This window comes from Halictus rubicundus, unplaced genomic scaffold (genome assembly GCF_050948215.1).
Source record: "Halictus rubicundus isolate RS-2024b unplaced genomic scaffold, iyHalRubi1_principal scaffold0502, whole genome shotgun sequence".
In the NCBI taxonomy this organism is placed as follows: Eukaryota; Metazoa; Arthropoda; class Insecta; order Hymenoptera; family Halictidae; genus Halictus; species Halictus rubicundus.
Genome location: NW_027489043.1, coordinates 87,863 through 104,620, shown reverse-complemented (window position 1 = coordinate 104,620; position 16,758 = coordinate 87,863).

Here is a 16,758-nt window from a genome sequence, read left to right as displayed (position 1 = left end):
AACCTGCCCGACTTCCACTCCGTGGGGAACACCCCCTCCCTCAGACAGCCGTTATACAGCTGCCGGAGTTCGGCGGCGAGTCCCCCCTGCAGGGCCAAGACCAACGCGCGGCCCGGCACCCCGTCCGGGCCCGGGGCCTTGCGGCCCACCCGCCGCGCCCTGGCCATCGCCTCACCCAGCTCGCCGGCCGACACCTCCCACTCTGCGGACCAGGAGAGAGGCTCCTGTTCCCAATGGGAGCGGCGCAGTTGTCCCCCCTCTCGCGGGAAGAGGGACGCCACCACTCCCTCGAGCAGGTGGGGGTCCATCGACTCCGTCACCGGAGGCGCCCACGCGCGCAGCTTGTTCATGACAAGCTTGTACGGGCGCCCCCATGGATCGGAGTCCACCATGCCGACGAGCTCCGACCACGCGTCGGCCTTGGCCCGCGCGATAGCCCTGCGGAGAACCCCGAGCGCGGCTCGGTACTCCCCGCCGAGCCTCGCCGTCGCCTCCTCGTCGTCGCGCCTCCTACGCGCTCGGCCGTACCGACGCCGCGCGGCATTGCAGGCACGCCGGAGCTCCGCAATGCCGGCGGACCACCAGTACGCCGCCCTCCTGGGGGCGAACCGGCTGCGGGGCATGGCGGTGTCGCACACCGCCGTCATTACCTCCCGCAGCCGCCTCGCCCCTTGCGCAGGCGCCAGCTCGGACAGGGCCGGCCCCGTCCATGTCGCCGCGGCTACCGCGGCCCCGAACGCGTCCGCGTCCAGCCGCTTCAAGGCCCATCGCGGCCGTCGGTCCCCCCGGCCCGGCCGGGAATCCCGCGCGTGGAGGGTGGGCCACACGTCCATGACGATGGGCGTATGGTCTGACGCAATCTCTATCTCCTCGGCCACCCTCCATCCCGACACCCGGCGCACGGCCGAGGGAGTCCCCCATGTCAGGTCGACAATCGAGACCCCCTGCGGACGCACGCACGTCGGCGTGGATCCCCGGTTAATCAACCGGAGATCCAGGCCGGCCGCCCAGGTTAACACCTCGCTACCCCTAGTGGTCGTCCTGGGACTCCCCCACGATACCGCGTGGGCATTGAAGTCTCCCAAAACGAGAACCGGGCGGGCGCTGCACCGCGCGATGCAGCTGTTCAGCCCGCCCAGGAACCCCCGAAATTGATCGAGGCCACAGCTCGGCGAGATGTAGATCCCGACAACCGCGATGTCCCCCCATTGCACCGCCACGAATCCCTCGCCCCGCTCCAGAAGGGAGACCGACGGGGACCCGGGGCGGCTTCCCGCCACTATTACTACGGAGCCGATCTCGTCCCCCACTCAGAAGGGGTGTTCGGGGATTGCGTACGGCTCCGCCGCAACTGCCAGCCCAGCCCCCCACTCGCGCACGGCTTGGACAAACAGGTCCTGTGCCGCGCGCGAGTGGTTGAGGTTCGCCTGCAGAACCGGAGTAGGATTAAAAGTACCTACTCTAACATGGGCTTTGCAGAGTCCCCTCCCTGGGAGGTCCGGGCCCCCGGCGCCGTCTGCGGCCGCTGCGCGGATGCAGCCCCAGACGTGCCCTTCTCTTTCGTCGCCGCGCGGCCCCTCTTGGGAGCCGGGGCACACGCTTTGGCCCCGAATCTATGGCCCGATGGTCTCCCCAGGTCCGCGCAGAGCGGACACCTGGGGGCGGCCTTACAGGCCGAAGCCCGGTGCTCCGCCGCCCCGCAGCGGTAGCACATCGCGCCTCTGTCGACCGCGCTCTTGCATGTCGCCCGCGTGTGCCCCGTCTCCAAACAACGGAAGCATTGGAGGGGCCGCTCCCTCAGCGCCTCGACGCGGGCCGAGGACCAGCCCACCAGCAGCCGGCCTCCCGCCAACACTTTCTTGACGGCCGCGAGGGGGCCCTGGGCCCAACAGGAGCCCAGCGCCTGCTCCGAGGCGGATCTGCGGATCTCGCCGACCCGGAACTCCGCCGTGGAACACCCCCCCGCCGCCGCCAGCGCCGCCGCTACGTCCCCGGGCGACACCGAGTCGTCCAGGCCCGCCACGCGCACCTCGCCGCGCTTGACCGCCTGGGAGACCTTAACCCCGGTCCCCCCAAGCGCCTCGGCGATCCTCCCGGAGAGGGCCCGTGCCTTCTCCTGGCACCCCGTGCCCCTGACCTCCAGGAGGATCCCGCCGGTTTTCGACCGCCTGGGAAGCACCCCCGACTCGATCCCGATAGCCTTGAGGTCCACCCTCTCTTTTGCCCTGGCCATCACCTCCGAATAAGTGAGCTTGCAGCTCTCGGGGATGGTGATGGCCACTGCTCCCGTTCTGGGGGTGCGTCCCAGGCCACCGTCCCTCCCGGCGGCGGGCTTCGCCGCGCTCGCGCCGCCCTGCACTCGTGCGCCGCCCGCCGCCCTCGGCTCCCTCGCAGCCTGCAGCCGTGAAGCGGCGGCAGCTGCCTCGGCCGCGGCTGCTCTCGCCGCAGCCTCCTCCGCGGCCATCTTCTTCTTGGCCCTCTTCGCCGCCTTGCTCGTCACCTCCATCCACGAGGCCGGGACGACCGGTGGCGGAATGATAACGGGGGGCACCACCCTCACGTTGGACACGACCACCGGTCCAGTCCCCTTGGTGACAGACGTCGCCGGCAGAGAAGCCACCGGCGTCGCCTCGCGCGCCGACTTACCCTCCGCCCGGAGGGCCGGGGCCAACCCGGCCAGAATCGTCCGGAACCGCTCCTCCATCCGGGCCTCTAGCTCCCGGTTCCTGGCCGTTATCAGCGCGCCGACCCGGAGAAGCAGGGCTTCGGAGTCCAAAACTCCCGCTCCCTCCCCCGACGATCCCATCGCCTCCATCCCCCGCGTACGGACCCCCGCTGTCGAGGAGGCGGGGGGCGCTTCCCCTATTGGCGCATGTCCCGCCCGGCGACCGCTGTCGGTGTTCGCCCGCCGCCCGGCCTCCATTGACCGGAGCCTCGCCCGGAGGTCACCCATCCTCTATCCTATCCTATCCTTTATCGTATCCTATCCTCTATCCTATTAAATCCTATATCGGATCCTCTATCCTATTAAATCCTATATCGGATCCTCCATCCTATCCTATCCTCTATCGTATCATATCCTCTACCCTATCCTATCCTCTATCGTATCCTATCCTCCATCCTATCCTATCCTCTATCCTATATTATCCTCTATCCTATCCCATCCTCTATCCTATCCTATCCTCTATCCTATCCTATCCTCTATCCTATCCTATCCTCTATCCTATCCTATCCTCTATCCTATCCTATCCTCTATCATATCCTATCCTCTATCCTATCCTATCCTCTATCCTATCCTTATCCTCTATCGTAGCCTATCCTCTATCCTATCCTATCCTCTATCCTATCCTATCCTATCCTATCCTCTATCCTATCCTATCCTCTATCCTATCCTATCCTCTATCCTATCCTATCCTCTATCCTATCCTATCCTCTATCCTATCCTATCCTCTATCCTATTAAATATTATATGGTATCCTCTATCCTATCCTATCCTCTATCGTATCCTATCCTCTATCCTATCCTATCCTATATCCTATCCTATCCTCTATCGTATCATATCCTCTATCCTATCCTATCCTCTATCCTATCCTATCCTCTATCCTGTCCTATCCTCTATCCTATCCTATCCTCTATCCTATCCTATCCTCTATCCTATCCTATCCTCTATCCTATCCTATCCTCTATCCTATCCTATCCTCTATCCTATCCTATCCTCTATCCTATCCTATCCTCTATCATATCCTATCCTCTATCCGATCCTATCCTCTATCCTATCCTATCCTCTATCGTATCCTATCATCTATCCTATTAAATCCTATATCGTATCCTCTATCCTATATTATCCTCTATCCTATCCTATCCTCTATCATATCCTATCCTCTATCCTATCCTATCCTCTATCCTATCCTTATCCTCTATCGTAGCCTATCCTCTATCCTATCCTATCCTCTATCCTATCCTATCCTATCCTATCCTCTATCCTATCCTATCCTCTATCCTATCCTATCCTCTATCCTATCCCATCCTCTATCCTATCCTATCCTCTATCCTATCCTATCCTCTATCCTATCCTTTCCTCTATCCTATCCTATTCTCTATCCTATCCTATCCTCTATCGTATCATATCCTCTATCCTATCCTATCCTCTATCCTATCCTATCCTCTATCCTGTCCTATCCTCTATCCTATCCTATCCTCTATCCTATCCTATCCTCTATCCTATCCTATCCTCTATCATATCCTATCCTCTATCCGATCCTATCCTCTATCCTATCCTATCCTCTATCGTATCCTATCATCTATCCTATTAAATCCTATATCGTATCCTCTATCCTATATTATCCTCTATCCTATCCTATCCTCTATCATATCCTATCCTCTATCCTATCCTATCCTCTATCCTATCCTTATCCTCTATCGTAGCCTATCCTCTATCCTATCCTATCCTCTATCCTATCCTATCCTATCCTATCCTCTATCCTATCCTATCCTCTATCCTATCCTATCCTCTATCCTATCCCATCCTCTATCCTATCCTATCCTCTATCCTATCCTATCCTCTATCCTATCCTTTCCTCTATCCTATCCTATTCTCTATCCTATCCTATCCTCTATCGTATCATATCCTCTATCCTATCCTATCCTCTATCCTATCCTATCCTCTATCCTGTCCTATCCTCTATCCTATCCTATCCTCTATCCTATCCTATCCTCTATCCTATCCTATCCTCTATCCTATCCTATCCTCTATCCTATCCTATCCTCTATCCTATCCTATCCTCTATCCTATCCTATCCTCTATCATATCCTATCATCTATCCTATCCTATCCTCTATCCTATCCTATCCTCTATCGTATCCTATCATCTATCCTATTAAATCCCATATCGTATCCTCTATCCTATATTATCCTCTATCCTATCCCATCCTCTATCCTATCCTATCCTCTATCCTATCCTATCCTCTATCCTATCCTATCCTCTATCCTATCCTATCCTCTATCCTATCCTATCCTCTATCCTATCCTATCCTCTATCCTATCCTATCCTCTATCCTATCCTATCCTCTATCCTGTCCTATCCTCTATCCTATCCTATCCTCTATCCTATCCTATCCTCTATCCTATCCTATCCTCTATCCTATCCTATCCTCTATCCTATCCTATCCTCTATCCTATCCTATCCTCTATCGTATCCTATCCTCTATCCTATCCTATCCTCTATCCTATCCTATCCTCTATCCTATCCTATCCTCTATCCTATCCTATCCTCTATCCTATATTATCCTCTATCCTATCCCATCCTCTATCCTATCCTATCCTCTATCCTATCCTATCCTCTATCCTATCCTATCCTCTATCCTATCCTATTCTCTATCCTATCCTATCCTCTATCCTATCCTATCCTCTATCATATCCTATCCTCTATCCTATCCTATCCTGTATCCTATCCTATCCTCTATCCTATCCTATCCTCTATCCTATCCTATCCTGTATCATATCCTATCCTCTATCCTATCCTATCCTCTATCCTATTCTATCCTCTATCCTATCCAATCCTATATCCTATTCTCTATCCTAGCCAATCCCCTATCCTATCCTATCCGCTATCCTATCCAATCCTATATCCTATCCTCTATCCTATCCTATCCTATATCGTATCCTATCCTCTATCCTATTAAATCCCATATCGTATCCTCTATCCTATCCTATCCTCTATCGTATCCTATCCTCTATCCTATCCTATCCTCTATCCTATCCTATCCTCTATCCTATCCTATCCTCTATCCTATCCTATCCTCTATCCTATATTATCCTCTATCCTATCCTATCCTCTATCCTATCCTATCCTCTATCCTATCCTATCCTCTATCCTATCCTATCCTCTATCCTATCCTATTCTCTATCCTATCCTATCCTCTATCGTATCCTATCCTCTATCCTATTAAATCCTATATCGTATCCTCTATCCTATCCTATCCTCTATCGTATCATATCCTCTACCCTATCCTATCCTCTATCGTATCCTATCCTCCATCCTATCCTATCCTCTATCCTATATTATCCTCTATCCTATCCCATCCTCTATCCTATCCTATCCTCTATCCTATCCTATCCTCTATCCTATCCTATCCTCTATCCTATCCTATCCTCTATCCTATATTATCCTCTATCCTATCCTATCCTCTATCCTATATTATCCTCTATCCTATCCCATCCTCTATCCTATCCTATCCTCTATCCTATCCTATCCTCTATCCTATCCTATCCTCCATCCTATCCTATCCTCTATCCTATATTATCCTCTATCCTATCCCATCCTCTATCCTATCCTATCCTCTATCCTATCCTATCCTCTATCCTATCCTATCCTCTATCCTATCCTATCCTCTATCATATCCTATCCTCTATCCTATCCTATCCTCTATCCTATCCTATCCTCTATCGTATCCTATCATCTATCCTATTAAATCCTATATCGTATCCTCTATCCTATATTATCCTCTATCCTATCCTATCCTCTATCCTATCCTATCCTCTATCCTATCCTGTCCTCTATCCTATCCTATCCTCTATCCTATATTATCCTCTATCCTATCCCATCCTCTATCCTATCCTATCCTCTATCCTATCCTATCCTCTATCCTATCCTATCCTCTATCGTATCCTATCCTCTATCCTATTAAATCCTATACCGTATCCTCTATCCTATCCTATCCTCTATCGTATCATATCCTCTATCCTATCCTATCCTCTACCGTATCCTATCCTAAATCCTATCCTATCCTCTATCCTATATTATCCTCTATCCTATCCCATCCTCTATCCTATCCTATCCTCTATCCTATCCTATCCTCTATCATATCCTATCCTCTATCCAATCCTATCCTCTATCCTATCCTTATCCTCTATCGTATCCTATCCTCTATCCTATCCTATCCTCTATCCTATCCTATCCTCTATCCTATCCTATCCTCTATCCTATCCTATCCTCTATCCTATCCTCTATCCTATCCTATCCTCTATCCTATCCTATCCTCTATCGTATCCTATCATCTATCCTATTAAATCCTATATCGTATCCTCTATCCTATCCTATCCTCTATCGTATCCTATCCTCCATCCTATCCTATCCTCTATCCTATCCTATCCTCTATCCTATCCTTTTCTCTATCCTATCCTATCATCTATCCTATCCTATCCTCTATCCTATCCTATCCTCTATCCTATCCTATCCTCTATCCTATCCTATCCTCTATCATATCCTATCCTCTATCCAATCCTATCCTCTATCCTATCCTTATCCTCTATCGTATCCTATCCTCTATCCTATCCTATCCTCTATCCTATCCTATCCTCTATCCTATCCTATCCTCTATCCTATCCTATCCTCTATCCTATATTATCCTCTATCCTATCCCATCCTCTATCCTATCCTATCCTCTATCCTATCCTATCCTCTATCATATCCTATCCTCTATCCAATCCTATCCTCTATCCTATCCTTATCCTCTATCGTATCCTATCCTCTATCCTATCCTATCCTCTATCCTATCCTATCCTCTATCCTATCCTATCCTCTATCCTATCCTATCCTCTATCCTATCCTATCCTCTATCATATCCTATCCTCTATCCGATCCTATCCTCTATCCTATCCTATCCTCTATCGTATCCTATCATCTATCCTATTAAATCCTATATCGTATCCTCTATCCTATATTATCCTCTATCCTATCCTATCCTCTATCATATCCTATCCTCTATCCTATCCTATCCTCTATCCTATCCTTATCCTCTATCGTAGCCTATCCTCTATCCTATCCTATCCTCTATCCTATCCTATCCTATCCTATCCTCTATCCTATCCTATCCTCTATCCTATCCTATCCTCTATCCTATCCCATCCTCTATCCTATCCTATCCTCTATCCTATCCTATCCTCTATCCTATCCTTTCCTCTATCCTATCCTATTCTCTATCCTATCCTATCCTCTATCGTATCATATCCTCTATCCTATCCTATCCTCTATCCTATCCTATCCTCTATCCTGTCCTATCCTCTATCCTATCCTATCCTCTATCCTATCCTATCCTCTATCCTATCCTATCCTCTATCCTATCCTATCCTCTATCCTATCCTATCCTCTATCATATCCTATCCTCTATCCAATCCTATCCTCTATCCTATCCTTATCCTCTATCGTATCCTATCCTCTATCCTATCCTATCCTCTATCCTATCCTATCCTCTATCCTATCCTATCCTCTATCCTATCCTATCCTCTATCCTATCCTATCCTCTATCCTATCCTATCCTCTATCCTATCCTATCCTCTATCCTATCCTATCCTCTATCCTATCCTATCCTCAACCTATATTATCCTCTATCCTATCCTATCCTCTATCCTATCCTATCCTCTATCCTATCCTATCCTCTATCCTATCCTATCCTCTATCCTATCCTATTCTCTATCCTATCCTATCCTCTATCGTATCCTATCCTCTATCCTATTAAATCCTATATCGTATCCTCTATCCTATCCTATCCTCTATCGTATCATATCCTCTACCCTATCCTATCCTCTATCGTATCCTATCCTCCATCCTATCCTATCCTCTATCCTATATTATCCTCTATCCTATCCCATCCTCTATCCTATCCTATCCTCTATCCTATCCTATCCTCTATCCTATCCTATCCTCTATCCTATCCTATCCTCTATCCTATATTATCCTCTATCCTATCCTATCCTCTATCCTATATTATCCTCTATCCTATCCCATCCTCTATCCTATCCTATCCTCTATCCTATCCTATCCTCTATCCTATCCTATCCTCCATCCTATCCTATCCTCTATCCTATATTATCCTTTATCCTATCCCATCCTCTATCCTATCCTATCCTCTATCCTATCCTATCCTCTATCCTATCCTATCCTCTATCCTATCCTATCCTCTATCATATCCTATCCTCTATCCTATCCTATCCTCTATCCTATCCTATCCTCTATCGTATCCTATCATCTATCCTATTAAATCCTATATCGTATCCTCTATCCTATATTATCCTCTATCCTATCCTATCCTCTATCCTATCCTATCCTCTATCCTATCCTATCCTCTATCCTATATTATCCTCTATCCTATCCCATCCTCTATCCTATCCTATCCTCTATCCTATCCTATCCTCTATCCTATCCTATCCTCTATCGTATCCTATCCTCTATCCTATTAAATCCTATACCGTATCCTCTATCCTATCCTATCCTCTATCGTATCATATCCTCTATCCTATCCTATCCTCTACCGTATCCTATCCTAAATCCTATCCTATCCTCTATCCTATATTATCCTCTATCCTATCCCATCCTCTATCCTATCCTATCCTCTATCCTATCCTATCCTCTATCATATCCTATCCTCTATCCAATCCTATCCTCTATCCTATCCTTATCCTCTATCGTATCCTATCCTCTATCCTATCCTATCCTCTATCCTATTCTATCCTCTATCCTATCCAATCCTATATCCTATTCTCTATCCTAGCCAATCCCCTATCCTATCCTATCCGCTATCCTATCCAATCCTATATCCTATCCTCTATCCTATCCTATCCTATATCGTATCCTATCCTCTATCCTATTAAATCCCATATCGTATCCTCTATCCTATCCTATCCTCTATCGTATCCTATCCTCTATCCTATCCTATCCTCTATCCTATCCTATCCTATATCCTATCCTATCCTCTATCCTATCCTATCCTCTATCCTATATTATCCTCTATCCTATCCTATCCTCTATCCTATCCTATCCTCTATCCTATCCTATCCTCTATCCTATCCTATCCTCTATCCTATCCTATTCTCTATCCTATCCTATCCTCTATCGTATCCTATCCTCTATCCTATTAAATCCTATATCGTATCCTCTATCCTATCCTATCCTCTATCGTATCATATCCTCTACCCTATCCTATCCTCTATCGTATCCTATCCTCCATCCTATCCTATCCTCTATCCTATATTATCCTCTATCCTATCCCATCCTCTATCCTATCCTATCCTCTATCCTATCCTATCCTCTATCCTATCCTATCCTCTATCATATCCTATCCTCTATCCAATCCTATCCTCTATCCTATCCTTATCCTCTATCGTATCCTATCCTCTATCCTATCCTATCCTCTATCCTATCCTATCCTCTATCCTATCCTATCCTCTATCCTATCCTATCCTCTATCCTATCCTATCCTCTATCATATCCTATCCTCTATCCGATCCTATCCTCTATCCTATCCTATCCTCTATCGTATCCTATCATCTATCCTATTAAATCCTATATCGTATCCTCTATCCTATATTATCCTCTATCCTATCCTATCCTCTATCATATCCTATCCTCTATCCTATCCTATCCTCTATCCTATCCTTATCCTCTATCGTAGCCTATCCTCTATCCTATCCTATCCTCTATCCTATCCTATCCTATCCTATCCTCTATCCTATCCTATCCTCTATCCTATCCTATCCTCTATCCTATCCCATCCTCTATCCTATCCTATCCTCTATCCTATCCTATCCTCTATCCTATCCTTTCCTCTATCCTATCCTATTCTCTATCCTATCCTATCCTCTATCGTATCATATCCTCTATCCTATCCTATCCTCTATCCTATCCTATCCTCTATCCTGTCCTATCCTCTATCCTATCCTATCCTCTATCCTATCCTATCCTCTATCCTATCCTATCCTCTATCCTATCCTATCCTCTATCCTATCCTATCCTCTATCATATCCTATCCTCTATCCAATCCTATCCTCTATCCTATCCTTATCCTCTATCGTATCCTATCCTCTATCCTATCCTATCCTCTATCCTATCCTATCCTCTATCCTATCCTATCCTCTATCCTATCCTATCCTCTATCCTATCCTATCCTCTATCCTATCCTATCCTCTATCCTATCCTATCCTCTATCCTATCCTATCCTCTATCGTATCCTATCCTCTATCCTATCCTATCCTCTATCCTATCCTATCCTCTATCCTATCCTATCCTCTATCCTATCCTATCCTCTATCCTATATTATCCTCTATCCTATCCCATCCTCTATCCTATCCTATCCTCTATCCTATCCTATCCTCTATCCTATCCTATCCTCTATCCTATCCTATTCTCTATCCTATCCTATCCTCTATCCTATCCTATCCTCTATCATATCCTATCCTCTATCCTATCCTATCCTGTATCCTATCCTATCCTCTATCCTATCCTATCCTCTATCCTATCCTATCCTGTATCATATCCTATCCTCTATCCTATCCTATCCTCTATCCTATTCTATCCTCTATCCTATCCAATCCTATATCCTATTCTCTATCCTAGCCAATCCCTTATCCTATCCTATCCGCTATCCTATCCAATCCTATATCCTATCCTCTATCCTATCCTATCCTATATCGTATCCTATCCTCTATCCTATTAAATCCCATATCGTATCCTCTATCCTATCCTATCCTCTATCGTATCCTATCCTCTATCCTATCCTATCCTCTATCCTATCCTATCCTCTATCCTATCCTATCCTCTATCCTATATTATCCTCTATCCTATCCTATCCTCTATCCTATCCTATCCTCTATCCTATCCTATCCTCTATCCTATCCTATCCTCTATCCTATCCTATTCTCTATCCTATCCTATCCTCTATCGTATCCTATCCTCTATCCTATTAAATCCTATATCGTATCCTCTATCCTATCCTATCCTCTATCGTATCATATCCTCTACCCTATCCTATCCTCTATCGTATCCTATCCTCCATCCTATCCTATCCTCTATCCTATATTATCCTCTATCCTATCCCATCCTCTATCCTATCCTATCCTCTATCCTATCCTATCCTCTATCCTATCCTATCCTCTATCCTATCCTATCCTCTATCCTATATTATCCTCTATCCTATCCTATCCTCTATCCTATATTATCCTCTATCCTATCCCATCCTCTATCCTATCCTATCCTCTATCCTATCCTATCCTCTATCCTATCCTATCCTCCATCCTATCCTATCCTCTATCCTATATTATCCTCTATCCTATCCCATCCTCTATCCTATCCTATCCTCTATCCTATCCTATCCTCTATCCTATCCTATCCTCTATCCTATCCTATCCTCTATCATATCCTATCCTCTATCCTATCCTATCCTCTATCCTATCCTATCCTCTATCGTATCCTATCATCTATCCTATTAAATCCTATATCGTATCCTCTATCCTATATTATCCTCTATCCTATCCTATCCTCTATCCTATCCTATCCTCTATCCTATCCTATCCTCTATCCTATCCTATCCTCTATCCTATATTATCCTCTATCCTATCCCATCCTCTATCCTATCCTATCCTCTATCCTATCCTATCCTCTATCCTATCCTATCCTCTATCGTATCCTATCCTCTATCCTATTAAATCCTATACCGTATCCTCTATCCTATCCTATCCTCTATCGTATCATATCCTCTATCCTATCCTATCCTCTACCGTATCCTATCCTAAATCCTATCCTATCCTCTATCCTATATTATCCTCTATCCTATCCCATCCTCTATCCTATCCTATCCTCTATCCTATCCTATCCTCTATCATATCCTATCCTCTATCCAATCCTATCCTCTATCCTATCCTTATCCTCTATCGTATCCTATCCTCTATCCTATCCTATCCTCTATCCTATCCTATCCTCTATCCTATCCTATCCTCTATCCTATCCTATCCTCTATCCTATCCTCTATCCTATCCTATCCTCTATCCTATCCTATCCTCTATCGTATCCTATCATCTATCCTATTAAATCCTATATCGTATCCTCTATCCTATCCTATCCTCTATCGTATCCTATCCTCCATCCTATCCTATCCTCTATCCTATCCTATCCTCTATCCTATCCTTTTCTCTATCCTATCCTATCATCTATCCTATCCTATCCTCTATCCTATCCTATCCTCTATCCTATCCTATCCTCTATCCTATCCTATCCTCTATCATATCCTATCCTCTATCCAATCCTATCCTCTATCCTATCCTTATCCTCTATCGTATCCTATCCTCTATCCTATCCTATCCTCTATCCTATCCTATCCTCTATCCTATCCTATCCTCTATCCTATCCTATCCTCTATCCTATATTATCCTCTATCCTATCCCATCCTCTATCCTATCCTATCCTCTATCCTATCCTATCCTCTATCATATCCTATCCTCTATCCAATCCTATCCTCTATCCTATCCTTATCCTCTATCGTATCCTATCCTCTATCCTATCCTATCCTCTATCCTATCCTATCCTCTATCCTATCCTATCCTCTATCCTATCCTATCCTCTATCCTATCCTATCCTCTATCATATCCTATCCTCTATCCGATCCTATCCTCTATCCTATCCTATCCTCTATCGTATCCTATCATCTATCCTATTAAATCCTATATCGTATCCTCTATCCTATATTATCCTCTATCCTATCCCATCCTCTATCCTATCCTATCCTCTATCCTATCCTATCCTCTATCCTATCCTATCCTCTATCCTATCCTATTCTCTATCCTATCCTATCCTCTATCCTATCCTATCCTCTATCATATCCTATCCTCTATCCTATCCTATCCTGTATCCTATCCTATCCTCTATCCTATCCTATCCTCTATCCTATCCTATCCTGTATCATATCCTATCCTCTATCCTATCCTATCCTCTATCCTATTCTATCCTCTATCCTATCCAATCCTATATCCTATTCTCTATCCTAGCCAATCCCCTATCCTATCCTATCCGCTATCCTATCCAATCCTATATCCTATCCTCTATCCTATCCTATCCTATATCGTATCCTATCCTCTATCCTATTAAATCCCATATCGTATCCTCTATCCTATCCTATCCTCTATCGTATCCTATCCTCTATCCTATCCTATCCTCTATCCTATCCTATCCTCTATCCTATCCTATCCTCTATCCTATCCTATCCTCTATCCTATATTATCCTCTATCCTATCCTATCCTCTATCCTATCCTATCCTCTATCCTATCCTATCCTCTATCCTATCCTATCCTCTATCCTATCCTATTCTCTATCCTATCCTATCCTCTATCGTATCCTATCCTCTATCCTATTAAATCCTATATCGTATCCTCTATCCTATCCTATCCTCTATCGTATCATATCCTCTACCCTATCCTATCCTCTATCGTATCCTATCCTCCATCCTATCCTATCCTCTATCCTATATTATCCTCTATCCTATCCCATCCTCTATCCTATCCTATCCTCTATCCTATCCTATCCTCTATCCTATCCTATCCTAGCCAATCCCCTATCCTATCCTATCCGCTATCCTATCCAATCCTATATCCTATCCTCTATCCTATCCTATCCTATATCGTATCCTATCCTCTATCCTATTAAATCCCATATCGTATCCTCTATCCTATCCTATCCTCTATCGTATCCTATCCTCTATCCTATCCTATCCTCTATCCTATCCTATCCTCTATCCTATCCTATCCTCTATCCTATCCTATCCTCTATCCTATATTATCCTCTATCCTATCCTATCCTCTATCCTATCCTATCCTCTATCCTATCCTATCCTCTATCCTATCCTATCCTCTATCCTATCCTATTCTCTATCCTATCCTATCCTCTATCGTATCCTATCCTCTATCCTATTAAATCCTATATCGTATCCTCTATCCTATCCTATCCTCTATCGTATCATATCCTCTACCCTATCCTATCCTCTATCGTATCCTATCCTCCATCCTATCCTATCCTCTATCCTATATTATCCTCTATCCTATCCCATCCTCTATCCTATCCTATCCTCTATCCTATCCTATCCTCTATCCTATCCTATCCTCTATCCTATCCTATCCTCTATCCTATATTATCCTCTATCCTATCCTATCCTCTATCCTATATTATCCTCTATCCTATCCCATCCTCTATCCTATCCTATCCTCTATCCTATCCTATCCTCTATCCTATCCTATCCTCCATCCTATCCTATCCTCTATCCTATATTATCCTTTATCCTATCCCATCCTCTATCCTATCCTATCCTCTATCCTATCCTATCCTCTATCCTATCCTATCCTCTATCCTATCCTATCCTCTATCCTATCCTATCCTCCATCCTATCCTATCCTCTATCCTATATTATCCTTTATCCTATCCCATCCTCTATCCTATCCTATCCTCTATCCTATCCTATCCTCTATCCTATCCTATCCTCTATCCTATCCTATCCTCTATCATATCCTATCCTCTATCCTATCCTATCCTCTATCCTATCCTATCCTCTATCGTATCCTATCATCTATCCTATTAAATCCTATATCGTATCCTCTATCCTATATTATCCTCTATCCTATCCTATCCTCTATCCTATCCTATCCTCTATCCTATCCTATCCTCTATCCTATATTATCCTCTATCCTATCCCATCCTCTATCCTATCCTATCCTCTATCCTATCCTATCCTCTATCCTATCCTATCCTCTATCGTATCCTATCCTCTATCCTATTAAATCCTATACCGTATCCTCTATCCTATCCTATCCTCTATCGTATCATATCCTCTATCCTATCCTATCCTCTACCGTATCCTATCCTAAATCCTATCCTATCCTCTATCCTATATTATCCTCTATCCTATCCCATCCTCTATCCTATCCTATCCTCTATCCTATCCTATCCTCTATCATATCCTATCCTCTATCCAATCCTATCCTCTATCCTATCCTTATCCTCTATCGTATCCTATCCTCTATCCTATCCTATCCTCTATCCTATCCTATCCTCTATCCTATCCTATCCTCTATCCTATCCTATCCTCTATCCTATCCTATCCTCTATCCTATCCTCTATCCTATCCTATCCTCTATCCTATCCTATCCTCTATCGTATCCTATCATCTATCCTATTAAATCCTATATCGTATCCTCTATCCTATCCTATCCTCTATCGTATCCTATCCTCCATCCTATCCTATCCTCTATCCTATCCTATCCTCTATCCTATCCTTTTCTCTATCCTATCCTATCATCTATCCTATCCTATCCTCTATCCTATCCTATCCTCTATCCTATCCTATCCTCTATCCTATCCTATCCTCTATCATATCCTATCCTCTATCCAATCCTATCCTCTATCCTATCCTTATCCTCTATCGTATCCTATCCTCTATCCTATCCTATCCTCTATCCTATCCTATCCTCTATCCTATCCTATCCTCTATCCTATCCTATCCTCTATCCTATATTATCCTCTATCCTATCCCATCCTCTATCCTATCCTATCCTCTATCCTATCCTATCCTCTATCCTATCCTATCCTCTATCGTATCCTATCCTCTATCCTATTAAATCCTATACCGTATCCTCTATCCTATCCTATCCTCTATCGTATCATATCCTCTATCCTATCCTATCCTCTACCGTATCCTATCCTAAATCCTATCCTATCCTCTATCCTATATTATCCTCTATCCTATCCCATCCTCTATCCTATCCTATCCTCTATCCTATCCTATCCTCTATCCTATCCTATCCTCTATCCTATCCTATCCTCTATCCTATCCTATCCTCTATCCTATCCTATCCTCTATCCTATCCTATCCTCTATCATATCCTATCCTCTATCCTATCCTATCCTCTATCCTATCCTATCCTCTATCCTATCCTATCCTCTATCC